Raw genomic sequence first — 15,734 nt, forward strand, 5'->3', positions numbered from 1 at the left:
AGGCACCAGAACCACTGAGCTAAATCCCTGGCCCAACTCAGCATCTGTTGTAGTGCTCCCTCTCTACTGCTCCATTCCGTTGGTGCATTTCTCCCTGAAGGCTTCTGGGGTTGTAGATTTGATCTTCCTCTCTCACTCCACAAGCCAGGTACTGGAGAGATAGTGCATTGCCTTTTTCTGCATTGTGGCCTGATTCTTCAATTTCTCCATAGGCTCCAATTTTCCCTTCAGATCCTTCCTGGGTCCCAGGGATTCACCTCCTTGCTTATTTTCTATCCAGAGTTGTTATCTTCCATTGTCTAGGTTCCAAATTTTGGAGAGGCTGATTTGTTGCTGCTTACCTCTATGCCTTGTTCCTGGAACTTTGGTTGTCTTTCTACGACTTCAGCTTTTAACTAGTTTTCATCATCTTTAAAAATTTTTTTTTATGCATAGCAAATTCATGATCAGTTTTGGCTTATACTTATCTAAGAAATTTTTTCTCTTTTTCTAGCTGGAACTCTGCTACTTTTTAATGCAGAAAGCACACATAAAAATCCTTCTCTGCACTATCCTCATGACATGGAGTCTAGAGAGTTTAATACTAGCTCCAGTCCAATAATTATCACCTCAAAAAGTCCTACATCTTACAGGTTTTCAGAAAAGTGGGAGATTTTATTATCTTATCTTAGGGTGATATACCCCAGAATGTTATTTATCTAACAAGTTATTGAACACTTATTCTGCCAGATTGTTCTAGGTGCTGGGAGCAAAGGAGAGAACCAAATAAAGTCTCCAGGAGAACTCACTCTCTAGTACAGGGAAATAGATCCTCAGGTTGGGGCCTGGGGAGATAAAAGCCTCAGAAGAGGGGAAATTACAGCTGAGTTCTGAATACAAATTTGCCAGCTCTACAAATGTAATAACATCTAGAAGTACAGCAGATAGAAAGTTTGCATAACTTTACCGAGGCCTGCAGGGCAAGATTACATTATTGACAGGTAAATTATTTGAAGTGCAGTAGCTCCCTCTGCTAGAGAGAGAGAGAGAGAGAGAGAGAGAGAGAGAGAGAGCAGAAACAAGCAGTTTTGCTCTAGTCCCCTGCCATATGCCACACCATAGGAAGCAATGGAAATGGGAAAAGGATGGGAATGCCAGGGCACCAAGAGTGTCCAGCTGGGTGCATCTCAACACACAGATGGGAAGCACCCTGTGTGGAGTGGAGTGGGAGCTGCATGGGGCCAGCAAGGTGAGAGGGGCAAGTGAGGAGAACAGAGTAGGGGAGGCCAAGGAGAGTAGGGAAGTGGTGCTGCTGCTTGAACGCACACCATCATATACCTAGACCCCGGCCCTGCAGCAGTGGCTGCAGGAAGCAAGAGGCAGGTGAGGAGGCATCTGCTTTCCTGGCTTTCTCTGTCAGTCCTGTGCTGGCTGTTTCTACCACAGCCTGACCAGGACAGCCTCTTTGTCCTCCCCCTAGGGAAGGAATTTTGGTGGGAAACCCTGGCCAACTACCTCAAGAGAAGTGGTCTGGGTGAAAGCGTCCTCCAGTTCACTTTCCCAGGGAGAGAATTTGTCAGGAAGCAGGCTTGGTGGAAAGCAGGCTGGGTGGAAAGCCTCCTCCAGCTTGCTCCCCCGGGGAGAGAATTTGGCAATAACAGGTGGAAGTGGTTTGGCCAAGCCTGTGCTTCTATGTGACCCAGCAGAGGGCAGAAGTGCAGGCTGGCAGCCCAGGCACCAAGTGTAATGTGGCACATCACTGCCTAGCTGGGGCAGCTGTTCATGTGCTCAGCAGCCATAGCCTTCTGGCCTTCCATGTGGCTTCACCATTGCTGCCACCACAGGGTTTGGAGTGTGGTGACGGCTCCAAAGGCTGAAGTCAAGCCTTAAAGTGGCCACCTTCTGGAGGTGCTGCTTCCCCTTGGCCAGCACATGGAGGGTGCAGAGTGTAGCATTGTGTGCCTGGGACATCATGCTCAGCTGTATTGCCCTTGCACAGAGTTCAGAGACTCCCAGTTCCTAAAACCCTTGGCTGTCCACCTCTCTGGGGCAGGCTGTAGGTACTCTCCAGCTGATGCATTAAGGTAGTGTTCACGGCCTAGTGCATGGCAAAGGCAGAAGCACTTGCTTGGCTTGGCTCTGTGGCAGGACCCCAGAAAGCAGCTGAATAGGACTGCACTGTTGAGTTGCCCTGTCCCCATTTTGCACCCCTTCAGCTCTTACTTCTTGGCTTTGCTTGTTACTTCCTGGCTGGCTCACCAAAACTATTGTCAAGTTATGAGATGGTCAGTGGTCTGTTCCAAGCTCTTGCTGTCCTGTTCAAAGAACTGCACAGGACAACCAGTGGATACAAAAGTTCAACATTTATTCAAGAAGAAGAGAAAGAAAACAAACTGCAAAAAGAAGTATTCAAAGGAAGAAATGCTCTGAAGAAAAGAAAATGTGCCCTTCAAGAATAAGAGGGCAATGCTGACAAAGTCAGTGGCCACCGTCTTTTATGTCTTTGTAAGAAGTGAGATCTGGGCCATCCCACAGAGGGCTTTGAAGCTGCTCTGCACATTTATCCCAGCTCTTCTTGGGCTCTCCATGATTGACTGGTCATGCTTGATTGTCCAGTGAGTTTGTCATGCCCTAATATCCTGCCTCAATTTCTAGGCAAACCCAAATACAACAAGGGAGATAAAAAAGAAATAAAAAAGAAAATTTATGTCTCTGATGCCTACAGCTTCAGTAAGCACTAAATTGCCTAACTCCTTGCCAAATAAACAAAGCCTCAAACTAAAGCCCTTTTTATCTCAGTTCAAATTACCTAGCACTTGATATATGGGTTTCAACCACAATGACAAAATTACAGGTCATCCTAAAATAGAGAAAATAAAACAGTTTGAAAAGACAAACTAGGCAGTAGGACCAGACTAATATGACACAATTTTTAGTTTTATTAGACTGGGAATTTAAAATAACTGATTAATATACCAAAAGTGGTAATGAAAAAAAAAGTAGACAACATGTAAGAATAGATCATGGAATGTAAGAGAATCAAAAGGAAATGGTAGCAATAAAAATAGTGTAACATAAATGAAGATAGAGTTAGTAGACTGAACATGGCTGTTATGGCTTCGATCTAGATGTCCCTTCAAAGCCTCATGTGCTCATAGGCAGGCCCTTTTGGGAGTGACTGGATCACAAGTATGTGCAACTCATCACTGGATTAGTCCACTGATGGGTTTATAGCTGATTATGATGTGAAGCCTGGTGGGAAGAGGCAGGTCACTGTGGTGCGACCTGGAATGGTAGGTATCCCTCTTCTTCCTTGGATCTTGGCCCTGCTTCCTGCCTGCCATGCCCTCAGCTCTTTCTCCTCTGCGACCACTCTCTGCCGTGTTGCCCTGCCTTGGGCCAGCCACCTATGGACTAATCTCTACACCCTGCGAGCCAAATTAAATCTTTTCTTCTTTAACTCATGGATGTCAGGTATTTTGTCCCAATGGCAAGAAAGTAATACAATGGCCGAAGAAAGAATCAGCATACTTAAAGATAGGTTAATAGAAACTTCCCAAATAGAAACGCAAAGAAAAAGTAAAACGAAAAAAAATGGCAATAGAACACTTGAGAACTATGGAACAATTTCAAAATTATTAACATGCGATATCACAGGGAAAAGGAAGAGAATAGAGCAGAAGATATATCTGAAATTAAAATGACCAAGAATTTTCCAAAAATAATGACATTAAGCTTCAGATATAGTAAGTTCAGAGAACATCAAGCAGTATAAATACCTAGAAACTATTCTTGGTATAGCATATTCAAATGTCAGAAAACCAAAGACAAAGAGAAAACCTTCTAAATAAAGGAAGGAACCAAAGCAGTTTACTTAATAGAGAAATAAGGAAAAGTATTAGATGACCTCTCATCAGAAAGCAGGTAAGCAAGAAGAAAATGAAATGAAATATTTAAGATGTTTAAAGAAACAAATTTATCAATTTAGAATTCTATATCCAATGAAATTAACCTTCTAAAATGAAGAACTAAAGACTTTGTCTATTGCAAACAAAAATGAGAGAATTTAGCAGTAGCAGACTTGCCCTTAAAGAAGTTCTTTATGGCCCAGGAAAATAATATAGATCAGAAATTTGGATCCATGTAAGAAAAGAATAAATGAAGTTAAGATAAAATGCATTGTTTTCTTTTCTTAATCTTAATTGAAAAGTTGATTTTTAAAGTAACAGTAACTTTGTAAAGGATGATTATATCATATGGAGACATTAAATGAATGACAGCAGTGTCATAAGAGACGGGAGGGAAGAATTGAGCAATTTGTTCCATGATACCTGCACTACACATAAAGAGGTAGACATATTTTATGTAAATGAATAGTGCAAACTAACTATAAGGCAACCACTAAATAATTGAAAAAAGAAGTGTAATTGATATGCTAACAAGAGGTAAGATGAAATCATATAAAACCAGAAAATGCAGGAAAAAGGAAGATTTTGAAAAAGCACAAGATCAATAACTAGAAAATGCAGAAGACATTAATCCAACAATATCAATATTCACTTTAAATGTAAGTGATCTAAACTCACCAAAAGAGTTGTCAGGATAGATTAAAAAATAGTAACATTCAGGGCCGGGGATTTAGCTCAGTGGTTTCACCACCTGCTGTGCAAGCATAAGGACCCAAGTTCGATCCCAGGTACCAAAAAAAAAAAAAAACTCAAAAGCTATATTTGAATACAAGATAGTTCTTTCAGACTACTTTGAGACAAATTGTCCCTGCTCTTTGTTATTTGATTTCCTATCATTAATAAGAGCTGATTGGGGTAGGAATGTAGCTCAGCAGTGCAGCACCTGCCTGGTAAATGTGAGGCTCTGAGTTCAATTCCTGGTACCAAGAAAAAAAAAAGCTGATTGTCTTTCTTACTCACTGGTATATTCAGATAGTATAAGCTTAAAGGAGAGGGGGCTTTTTGCAGAATGGTGGCAGACAATTACAAGGGAGTAAGAGTGCTAAACCAGAACATTCATGAAACTGTAATAAAGTAAACATACCTTCTGAATCCAAATATCCTTTAATGACCTCCATTCATGTGACTATTTTTTTGTCATCTTTGGGAAGCAGAAATTACTACTTCTATTTTACATTTGTGAAAACTGCTACAGTGCATTCAGTGAACTCTAGACAGTAAGACCAGCTATCTATCACATGGTCCATGGGATCCCCTGTACTTTGCCCCCTGTGTTCCCTTGTTCTTCATTGTGCTTCTGTAGGAAAACAGAGAGTATGTCTCTAGGGCTGTGAACTTTTGCATCGTTGTTTGTCTTTAACACATCAGGTACCAGCTGGGGCGGGTGGTGCATGCCTATTAGGCAAGAGGATCGCAAGTTTGAGCCCAGCCTGGACAACTTATCAACTTAGTGAGACCCTGTTTCAAAATAAAAAATAAAGAGGGCAGGTGGTGTAGCTTAGTTGGAGGCCCTGTGTTCAATCTCAGGTACGAAAAAAAAAAATCAGGCATGTAGATAAGTATCCAGCAAGCCACTAAGAAGAAATGGCACTGCAGGAATCTCTGGTAACCCTGTCTTTTCCTTCTTTCTTGGTTCTGCTCAGAGTTGTCTTGTTGGCAGGCAGCCGCCTGTGAAATGTGCACATTTCAAAGCAAATGGATCCAGGAGCTCATAATTGCTGCCAAATGTGTGTGGATTTTAATAGCCCATTTTCATTAGCCTTGTGTGAAATCACCTGTCTCTGTGTTGTTACCCAACTTAATTGTCAATTATGGTGATTAAGCTTGGCTTTCACTACCATCACTGGTAATCATTAGCATTATCTCTGAGGCTGAACTGAAAGAAAAAAATCATTCTGTAGGTGAAGGCAAATATTTTGGTGTCACTGTATGAAGTGACATTTTTCTTTCTTTGGGCTGAAGTTGAGTTTAGCTGTCATTTCCAATCTGCCTTTTAGATAACTTAGGACAAATCAACTCTCTTTTGTCACTTGGTTTCCTGTTGTAGAGGTTCCTGATATCCATCCTTTCAGTTATCCACAGATGTGTACCATAACTAATTGAGACAGTGAGCCAGGTAATTAATACCTTTAAAGTGCTTTCAGCAATGTTAGTAATCCTAAATATATTAGGTAAAGTCCCAGAAACAGTTTTGAAGGTGGCATAGAAAGTGTTCCCAATGAGAAACTGGAGATTTTGGTAGTTGATCTTTTTTTTCCTGGCTTTTATCAGCCTTGTTATTTCGAGGCACCTTGCCTTGGCATCTACTAAATGGACTCATGTAATTGTACATCTTAACTAATATTTTTCTCTTCCTGGAATCTGGAATGAACAATAATGAAAATCAAGGAGGCCATCACCCCTTTTCCTCCCCCACTTTTTAACAAATTTTAATATAGTAAAATTCCCAAACCCATTTCTGTGATGCTTTTATGGGATTTCAGGACTTAGCAAAATAATGAAAGACATTTTAAAAAATGATGTCATTAGACATTATTTCTAGTATTTGAGTGCCATGTGTGTCCCCAAGGTTTATGACACTCTTAAGACTTGATGGTTTCTTTTATCTTTCCAAAACCCTTTGAGGAAACTAAGAGATTTTTTATTCTAATTTAATGGAAAAAAGAAATTAAGTCATGCAAGCTTAAGGGATACAGAGAGTGAATCAGTGACTGTTTGCTGCCTTCTGGGACTGAGAAGGAATAAAGCTCCATCTCTGACAGTCCTTAATAAAAACACCTAAATCCATAACCTTGCAAAGCTCCTCTGGCAAGTGTAGACCAAGACTGGCAAGAGTTACAAAGGAATTAGCTTCCTGGATAGTTTCCCCCACCTCAACTTTTCCATTCCCATTCAATGTTGCTTTTAGTATTTAGGTTTTTTTTTTTCATTTTCTTTTTTAAAGACCTGATTATAACAAATGCATACCTTCATTACTTGTCTTTTAAACCCTCTGTACTCAAAATTACTGACAGTGTCCTTGTTAGCTTCACGGTCACCCAATCTGAACTGTTAAGGGGTTTTTCTTATATCTCTTGTGATAGAAAAACTGTTATTTTTAATTTCCCAGAAAAGGGGAGTAGGCTTCAAAATATCACCTAGGAATAAAGGAAGAGGACAGATTACAGCCGAAATATTTTATTTTCTATGAAGCTTTTCCAAAATATTCCCTTCCCAAATTCATGTGGCAAAATACATTGCCTTCTATCCTATTTTTTTTTGTTTTTTGTTCCTATGTGGGTTATAGAGTGCACACATTTTATTATTTGTTGTATAACCCTAAATTGTTGTCCTCAAATTTTGAGCAAGAAATAGCTTCATTTTCAACTACTATGCAAGTGAAGAGAGAGTGATGAAGGAAAGAAAATTCAAATACTCCAAAGCTGTGAAGGATGAGTCCCTTATAGGGGAGCTTATGACTCCATGGTGAGCTGACTCAAAACAGAATGAACTTTGTAACTTGGATGTGCTGTAAAGGGTGACTGGTTTCTCTCCTGGATAGCGTTATAGTTTAGATGGAATGTCCCCATGTGTTGAAAGCTTGGCACCCAGCTGGTGGCTCTAGTGTGGGTGGTAGAAACTTTAGGAGGTGGGGCCTTGTTGGAGGAGGTCCGTCATTGGGGCCTACATTTGAAGGGGAAGTTGAGGGTCCCCTCTCCCCCGCACCTTTCTGTTTCTTGGTTGCCATGAGGCTAGCAGCTTCGCTTTACCATGTGTTTTCCACTATGATGTTCTGTCCTACCACAGTTTCGAAAACAGTGGAGCCAAGTAACAACAAACTGAAATCCTTGAAACGATGAGCCAGAAATAGGTCTTCCCTACTTTTTCTCAGGTATTTTGTCATAGCAATGGCAAGCTAGCTTAACAAAGACCACAATCCCCAAATTCATAGATTTCCCATGCAGGCTTTCAAATGCACGTGCTTTGACATAGAAGGGTCTTGGGAAGAGCTGACTGTGGTCTAGTCTGAAACTCATATTTTCCCCCAGTATGTATGTTTCTCCCATTAGCAGAGATTTTATACTGTGTCCATTCATTCCTGTAACTGAGCACAGTGTCTGACACAAAGAGGACAGCAAGGAATGCTTGCTGAATAGGCTTAAATTATCACATTCTACCCTCATAACTCCATAAATCAGTTTTGAAATTAATACTTCAGGGAGAAACAATGTTAGATATTCATTTTCTTCCTCTTACGGTTGTACCCTTACTGTGTATTTGAATCAATGAAACAAGACATAATAATGTCATTTGATATCAGGATCTCTGACCTCTACATGTGTTTTCATGGAACCTGTGACTCCCCCCAAGCAGTTAGTCCGACAAGAGATGTCTGTTCCAAGACCTCCCTTTCCTTCTCCTTTGTGCTTATGGGTTGGCATCTTTCTGGTTATTTAAATTTAGAGCTGCCTTTGAGATTTCAGCTCCCAATATCAAAAGCTCCCAGAATTTCCTTGCAAAAGTTCCCTGATTCAGCCATCTCTGTCAGTTGGGATTTCTGGGGAAGTGAACCAAAGCTGGCAGTGGTTGCTATGGTGACTGAATCTCTCTGGAGTGAAGCCGGAGGAGCATCCATTTGAAGAAATGGGGGCGTAATATAGCAAAATGGCCATCAGCTAAGAATAAAGTGGCCTTGGAGAAAGGAAGGTGATGGGGGTTAAGCAATGTGGGAAAACTGAAATAGATACTATGAAAGATGTATCATCGGCTGAACAAGAGATAAATTGATTGAGCAGTAGTCGGGAGAGTCCAGCCTTGGCAAGATGGATTGCATCAGAGTGGACCCTGGGAGCGTGGCTTTGTGGTTACGCACAGACATTCCACCAGCCTAGGAATGGCAGCAAAGAAAGAGAGAGAAAGAATTACCCAGGGGTTGGTATTGGCAAAGAAGATACATGAAATATGTGTAGATCAAACGCCTGTGAAATATAAGCACATCTCAGATTACTAAGGATTACAGTCACAGAAGTTTGTGCTTAAACACTTTGCCACAGCTTGGACAGAAGTATGTTTGTGTAACATAGTCCTGAAGCAAAACATTTTATTATCCTAGTAAGAATTCCTAAACCACAGAGTTATTAGGAGAGTAAACCTTACAATTAGGTACAGTCATGTGTATGCTGCTACACACTTTATGCTCAGTCAATTCTTCTCTCTATATTTATTTATATACACAACACAGGGTATAAATTCCTGTGAGAAGGGCTTATACATGCCAGGGTAGGGGTAAGAATGGCTTTAACTGTGAGGACTGAGGCCACGACAGAAGTACACAGAAGTGATGGAGAATAGTAGGCTCCCCTCCGTCCTCCCACCCTAGGCCAAAGGGAAGACCTGGAATGGAAAAGTATACAAAGGAAGATGATGATACTGGAAAGGTACCCCACCTTTTCTTAAACTCCAAAAGCCCCAAAGGCATCCAAATCGCCTCACAGGATAGGTGATTCCCATGCTTCCAAGCAAGATACTGAACCTACTGTAGTAGGCTGCACCAAGCTGAGGCCTACAGCAGGCCTCACAAGGAACATGTTCAAGCTGTCTGCCAGGGCCCTTGCAGTAGAAAGCCAGCACTTCCAAGTTGCACACCATATAATCCAGTGTCCTCTAGATCCAGAGGTCCTCCAGCTTTTTCCTAATAGGTTATAGGGTAAAGGTGCAGGACAGTGAGAGAGATTCATTTCATTAGTTAATGCCCTATGGCCTTCCCAATGGGGGAGGAATCAGGAATCACTAAGGTGTGGGAGGAAAGGGCTAGAAAGCCATCTTGAGAGACCATACATAGGACAACATGTATTCAGTGTAGGTGTAGATTCAGATATCCTCAATGGGGGGTTTCTCAGCAAAGCCCGTTCCCAAAGGGGCATGGGCAATGGCTTTTGTTCGTTTCTAAGGGTGGCCCCAGTTTCTCCAGAGCCAATGTCCATGCCCTCAGGATGCTTTGATCCACAAAACAAAAGACTGGCAGTAGCAGTGTAGATGCAGAAAAGGACGTGGCAGGAGGTATTGTGCTCATTTACATGGTCTGGGACATAAAGAGACCGGAGAGCTGGAAGCATTAGGATGTAGTTACCTGGGAGGTGAGTTTGAGGGCTGTACTCAGAGCAGTCAGAGCCACTGGGTTCAGAGCCCCCAAGGGAAGCACTCCATTTAGTTGCAAGGCAGCAGCCTGGGGAGCAGTAGCTGGCAGCTGAATTCCAGAGCCTTCTGCTGGTTTAGCCGTGAGCCACAAATGTCCACCTGCTGATCCCAGATCCAGCTCCTGGGTCCCAACAGGAAATGTGATGTCTGTGCCACCATCTAACCAGTCAGTCACATGACCAGCTCTCACAGGTCAACAGCAAATTCAAAGCCATTCAGTTGTTCCAGGGCCTGCCAGGTACACTTAGAATCTGAGGATGTAATGAAACCATAACCTTTGGATTGACCTGTATCTAAATCCTTCATCAGGACAATTTTGCCAAAGGGCCCTGGAGCATGTTCTCAGTGACATTAAAGTGCAAGGAGCCCACATAGAGACCATAGTACATTACTAGCCTTCTGCAGGTTGTTGGCCATGGCTGCCAGTTGTTTTTTCTTAGCCGCTGAGGTCTGCACAATGATAGGCACTCCCTGCAGCCATTGCCTTGTCAGACCAGTGGCCAGTGGCACAGACCAGATGTCATAGAATTCCACATAGATAATGCCTTTAGATCGATGTGAGTTCCAATCTGAGATGAGACGCACATCGCCAACTTTCCCATGAACATCAAAATAGTCTCCAGGCCTCCAGGCCTAATACAGGCAGCTAACTGAGCTAACTGCATACAGAAAACCATGAGGGCATCACGCTTCTCAGGTCTCAGATTATCAACTGGCTCTCTGACCCAGCTCTTCTCTCTGAAATGAGGACTCTTACTGTCCTCTTTGTCTGCTCAGTGGCAGGTGGAGGACTCCTGAGGTTCACACTTTCCTCATGACACCAGTCTGGACTTTGTGACTCACTACTATGTTCACTGTGCCAATTGGGGCTGCATCGCTGCTGATCACTTCAGGTCCTACTATTTCTCTGTCTGTCAATCCTGGTCCTCACTACGACTACATGTTCTATCCCTGCTTCTATTATGGATCCAACTCCTCTCCTTCTTGCTTGTTTCCCCAGTGGAGTTGCTCCGCTGGTAGCACTGCTGCTGTTTCTGGTGCTGCTGGTGGTCTTGCTAGGACTCCTTTTTTAACCTCTTTCCTTTGCTGCTCATCCTCCTCTTTTTTCATAGGGAGCTTCCAGCATGGCCTCAATTACTATGTCAAAGGCAGCAGATGCCATCATGTCCTAGGTTTATTTATTTATTTTTTAAATTTTATTTTATTGGTACAATTTAGATATACAATATAATGGGATTCATCATTGGAAATTTGCATCTTTACATAATCTCTCTTGGTTCCTTTTTCTTCCGCTTCCCCTGCACTCCCCTCAACCCCTCCATCCCTCCCTATTTACCAAGACTTTGTTTCCATTTTTTCATTTTCTCATATTAATTCCATTCCCTTCTTTCCTTTCCCCTACTCCTCCCACTTCCTCTTCCCCTTTTGCCCCTTTTCTTCCTATTTCACATTATCTATTATATCTTTTAGTCCTTTACACTTTCATTTTCTCATACTAGAGAAACTATTCCGTATTTACACAAGTGTGTCCTATTTATTTCACTTAAGAGTATCACCTCAATGAGCATCCACTTAGCTATAAATGTCTCTAATTTCTCATTTTTTATGGCTGAGTATGTCTCCATTTTATAAAAAAACCACATCTTCTTTATCCAGTCTCCTGTTAATGGGCATTTGGGCTGTTTCCAAATTTTAGCTATTACAAACTGTGCAGCTATGGACATGGGTGTGCATATATCACTGTGGTATAATTCTTTTAAATCTTTGGTGAAGATACCCAGCATGGGAATAGCTGGGTCAAATGGGACTTCCAGTCCTAGTTCTTTGAGGTATCTCCATACTGATTTCCATAGTGGTTGCACCAGTCTGCACTCCCACCAGCAAAGGAGCAGTGTTCTTCTTTGCCCACAGCCCCGCCAGCATTTGCTATTGGTTGATTTCTTTTTTTTTGGTACTGAGGATCGAACTCAGGACCTTGCGCTTGTGAATCAGGTTGCCGAACCACTGAGCTAAATCCCTGGCTCTGGTTATTGATTGATTTCTTGATAACAGCCATTCTTTCTGGGGTGAGGTGGAATCTCAGCATTGTTTTCATTTGCATCTCTCGAATGACCAGTGATGTTGAACATTTTTTTGTATGTTTATTTGCTATTTCTACTTCTTTGTCTGAGAAATGTCTGTTCATTTCAGATGCCCATTTTTGGGTTGGGTCTTGAAATTTGGGAGGTCTGATTTTTTTAAGTTCTTTATAGATTCGAGATAGTAGACCTTTGTCTGAGGGACACCTGGTGATTTTTTCCAACATTGTGGGTTGTCTCTTCACACTTCTGGTGGTTTCTCTTGCTGTGCGGAAGCTTTTTCATAAGAAGAGATCATAATTGTTGATTGTTTGTGCTAGTTCATGGGCAACTGAGGTTTTGTTCATAAAATCTTTTCCTATACCAATGTCTTCAGGAGTTCTTCCTAAACTCTCTTCTAGTCAGTTTAGTGTTTCTGTTTTAATATTTAGATCTTTAATCCATTTAGATTTTGGTTTAGTGCATGGTGAGAGATATAGGTCTAGTTTTAGTCTTTGGCAAGTTGAAACCCAATTTTTCCGGCACCATTTATTAAAAAGGCTATCTTTCCTCCAGTGAGGGTGTTTGGCTCCTTTGTCGAAGATGACGTGGCTGAGTGTGTCTGGAGTTGTTTCTGCATCTCCTAATCTGTTCCACTGGTCCTCAGGTCTGTTTCTTTGGCAGTACCATGCTGTTTTTATTACAGTAACTTTGTAGTATAGTTTCAAGTTGGGGATTGTGCTACTCCCTGCCATGTCTCTGTTACCTAGAATGGCTTTTGCTACTCTGGGTCTCTTGTTGTTCCAAATGAATTTTTGGATTGTTTTCTCAAGGTCCATGAAGTATTCTGCTGGGATTTCAACTGGGATTGCAATGAATCTATATAGCAATTTTGGAAGTATGGGTATTTTCACTATGTTGATCCTTCCTACCCAGGAGCAAAGGATGTCTTTCCATTTTCTGATATCATCTTCAATCACTCTTTTCAGAGTGCTATAGTTTTCAGAGAAGAGGTCTTTGGTTTCTTTTGTTAGTTTGATTCCTAGGTATTTCAGTTTTTTGGATGGTATTGTGAAAGGAATTGTTTGCCCTATTTCTGTCTCAGTGAGTCTGTTGTTTGTGTAGAGGAAAGCTATTGATTTATGTATGTTGACCTTGTATCCAGCTACTTTACTGAATTTGGTTATTAAACCTGGAAGACTTTTGGTGGAGTTCTTGGGGTCTTCTATATAGACTCTCATGTCATCTGCAAATAATGACAATTTGACTTCTCCATTTCCTATTTTAATTCCTTTTATTTCTTTCTCTTGTCTAATTGCCATGGCTAATGTTTCAAAAACTATATTGAACAAGAGTGGTGATAGTGGACATCCTTGTCTTGTTCCTGATTTTAGTGTGAAGGATTTCATTTTTTGACCATTTAGTATGATATTGGCTGTTGGTTTTTCATAGATGGCTTTTATCAGATTGAGGTAGAGACTGTCTATTCCAAGTTTTTGTAGGGTTTTTATCATAAATGTGTGTTGGATTTTATCAAATGCTTTTTCTGCATCTATTAAGATGATCATATGGTTTTTGTCCTTGCTTCTGTGGATATAGTGTATTACATTGATTGATTTGTATATGTTGAACCATCCCTGCATCCCTGGGATGAATCCCACTTGGTCAGGGTGTATAATCTTGATGATTTTCTGCCTTCTATTTGCCAGTATCTTATGAAGGATTTTTGCACCTATGTTCATTAGTGAGATTGGCCTATAGTTCTCTTTTTTGGTTGGGTCTTTCTCTGTTTTGGGGATCAAGATGATGCTTGCTTCCAGGAGTGAATTCAGGAGTATTGCTTCCCTTTTAATTTCATTGAAAAGTTTAAACAGTAGTGGCAATATTTCCTCTCTAAATGTCTTGTAGAATTCAGCAGTAAAGCCATCAGGACCTGGGCTTTTCTTAGTTGGTAAGTTTTTAATTATGTTTTCAATTTCATTGATTGATATTGGGTTGTTTAGAATTTTTAGGTCTTCTTCATTTAACCTTGGCAATTCATACATGTCTAGGAATCTGTCTATTTCTTCTGTGTTTTCCATCTTATTGGCATATAGGTTCTGGAAGTAGGTATTAATGATCCTCTGGATTTCTGCTGGGTCCATTGTAATTTCATCCTATTCATTCCTAATGCATGGATTTGGGGCTTTTCTTTCTTTTTTCTCATAAGGTTGGCTAAAGGTTTGTCAATTTTGTTTATTCTTTCAAAGAACGAACTCTTGGCTTCATTGATTTTTTGTATCATTCTCTTAGTCTCCGTTGCATTGATTTCTGCTCTGATCTTTATAATTTCTTCCCTTGTATGAGCTTTGGATTTGTCCTGCTCTTCTTTTTCTAGAAGCTTGAGCTTCAGCATCAGGTTGTTTAATTGGGCTTGCTCTGTTTTCCTAATATAAGTATTCACTGCTATGAATTTCCCTCATAAAACTGCTTTCATTGTGTCCCATAGATTCTGATATGTTGTATTGTCATTGTCATTTTTTATATATATTTATTGGTACATTTTAGGTATAAAATACATTTACATTTATCATTGGGTGTTTGTACCAGAGCATGATGTATCTTAGTTCTTATTTTTTCTCGTATTACCTGTGCACCCTTCACCCCTCCACCCTTCCCTATTTACACAGAGTTTGATTCTGTTTTTTTTCTCATAATTTTTCCTTTCCCTTCTTCCCTTTCCCCTTCCCTTCCTACCATCCCCAAACCCTTGGACCTTTTCTTATTTCAAATTATAAAATACTCATTTTAATCATTTTCATCCTTATTTACTCTTTCAAGTTCTCACACTAGAGAAACTATTCGGTATTTACACATGTGGGTCCTATTTATTTCACTTAAGAGTATGGCCTTAATATGCATCCATTTAGCTATAAATGTCTCTAGTTTCTCATTCTTTATGGCTAAGTAGTACTCCATTTTATAAAAAAAAAACCCACATCTTCTTTATCCAGTTTCCAGTCGATGGGCGCTTGGGCTGCTTCCAAGCTTTAGCTATTACAAATTGTGCCACTATAAGCATAGGTGCACATATATCACTGTAGTATGATTCTTTTAATTCTTTGGGGAAGATTCCCAGTAGGGGAATAGCTGGGTCAAATGGGACCTCTATCCCTAGTTCTCTGAGGTATCTCCATACTGATTTCCACAGTGGTTGCACCAGTCTGCACTCCCACCAACAATGGAGAAGGGTTCCTTTCTCTCCACACCCCTGCCAGCATTTGTTATTGGTTGATTTCATGATAGCAGCCATTCTTTGTGGGGTGAGGTGGAATCTCAGTGCTGTTTTCATCTGCATCTCTTGAATGACCAGCGATGTTGAATATTTTTTCATATTTTTTTTGCTGTTTTTACTTTTTTGTCTGGGAAATGTCTGTTCATTTCAGATGCTCATTTTTGAATTGGGTCTTTGAATTTGGGGGGTCTGATTTTTTTCAGTTCTTTATATATTCTTCCCACATTGTAGGTTGTCTCTTAGCTCTGTTGGTAGTTTCTCTTGCAGTGAAGAAGCTTT

The 15,734-nt window shown here is 40.8% G+C and overlaps 1 pseudogene; it reads right to left on the reverse strand.

Annotated features, from left to right (window-relative positions):
* Positions 1-9,999: 9,999 nt before the first annotated feature.
* LOC101724339 (putative RNA-binding protein 23 pseudogene) lies at positions 10,000-11,286 on the reverse strand (annotated as a pseudogene).
* Positions 11,287-15,734: the final 4,448 nt, after the last annotated feature.

The sequence above is a fragment of the Heterocephalus glaber genome, unplaced genomic scaffold, assembly GCF_053883595.1.
Source record: "Heterocephalus glaber isolate CG9 unplaced genomic scaffold, H.glaber_assembly_v1.0 deba00001442, whole genome shotgun sequence".
NCBI classification, from domain to species: domain Eukaryota; kingdom Metazoa; phylum Chordata; class Mammalia; order Rodentia; family Bathyergidae; genus Heterocephalus; species Heterocephalus glaber.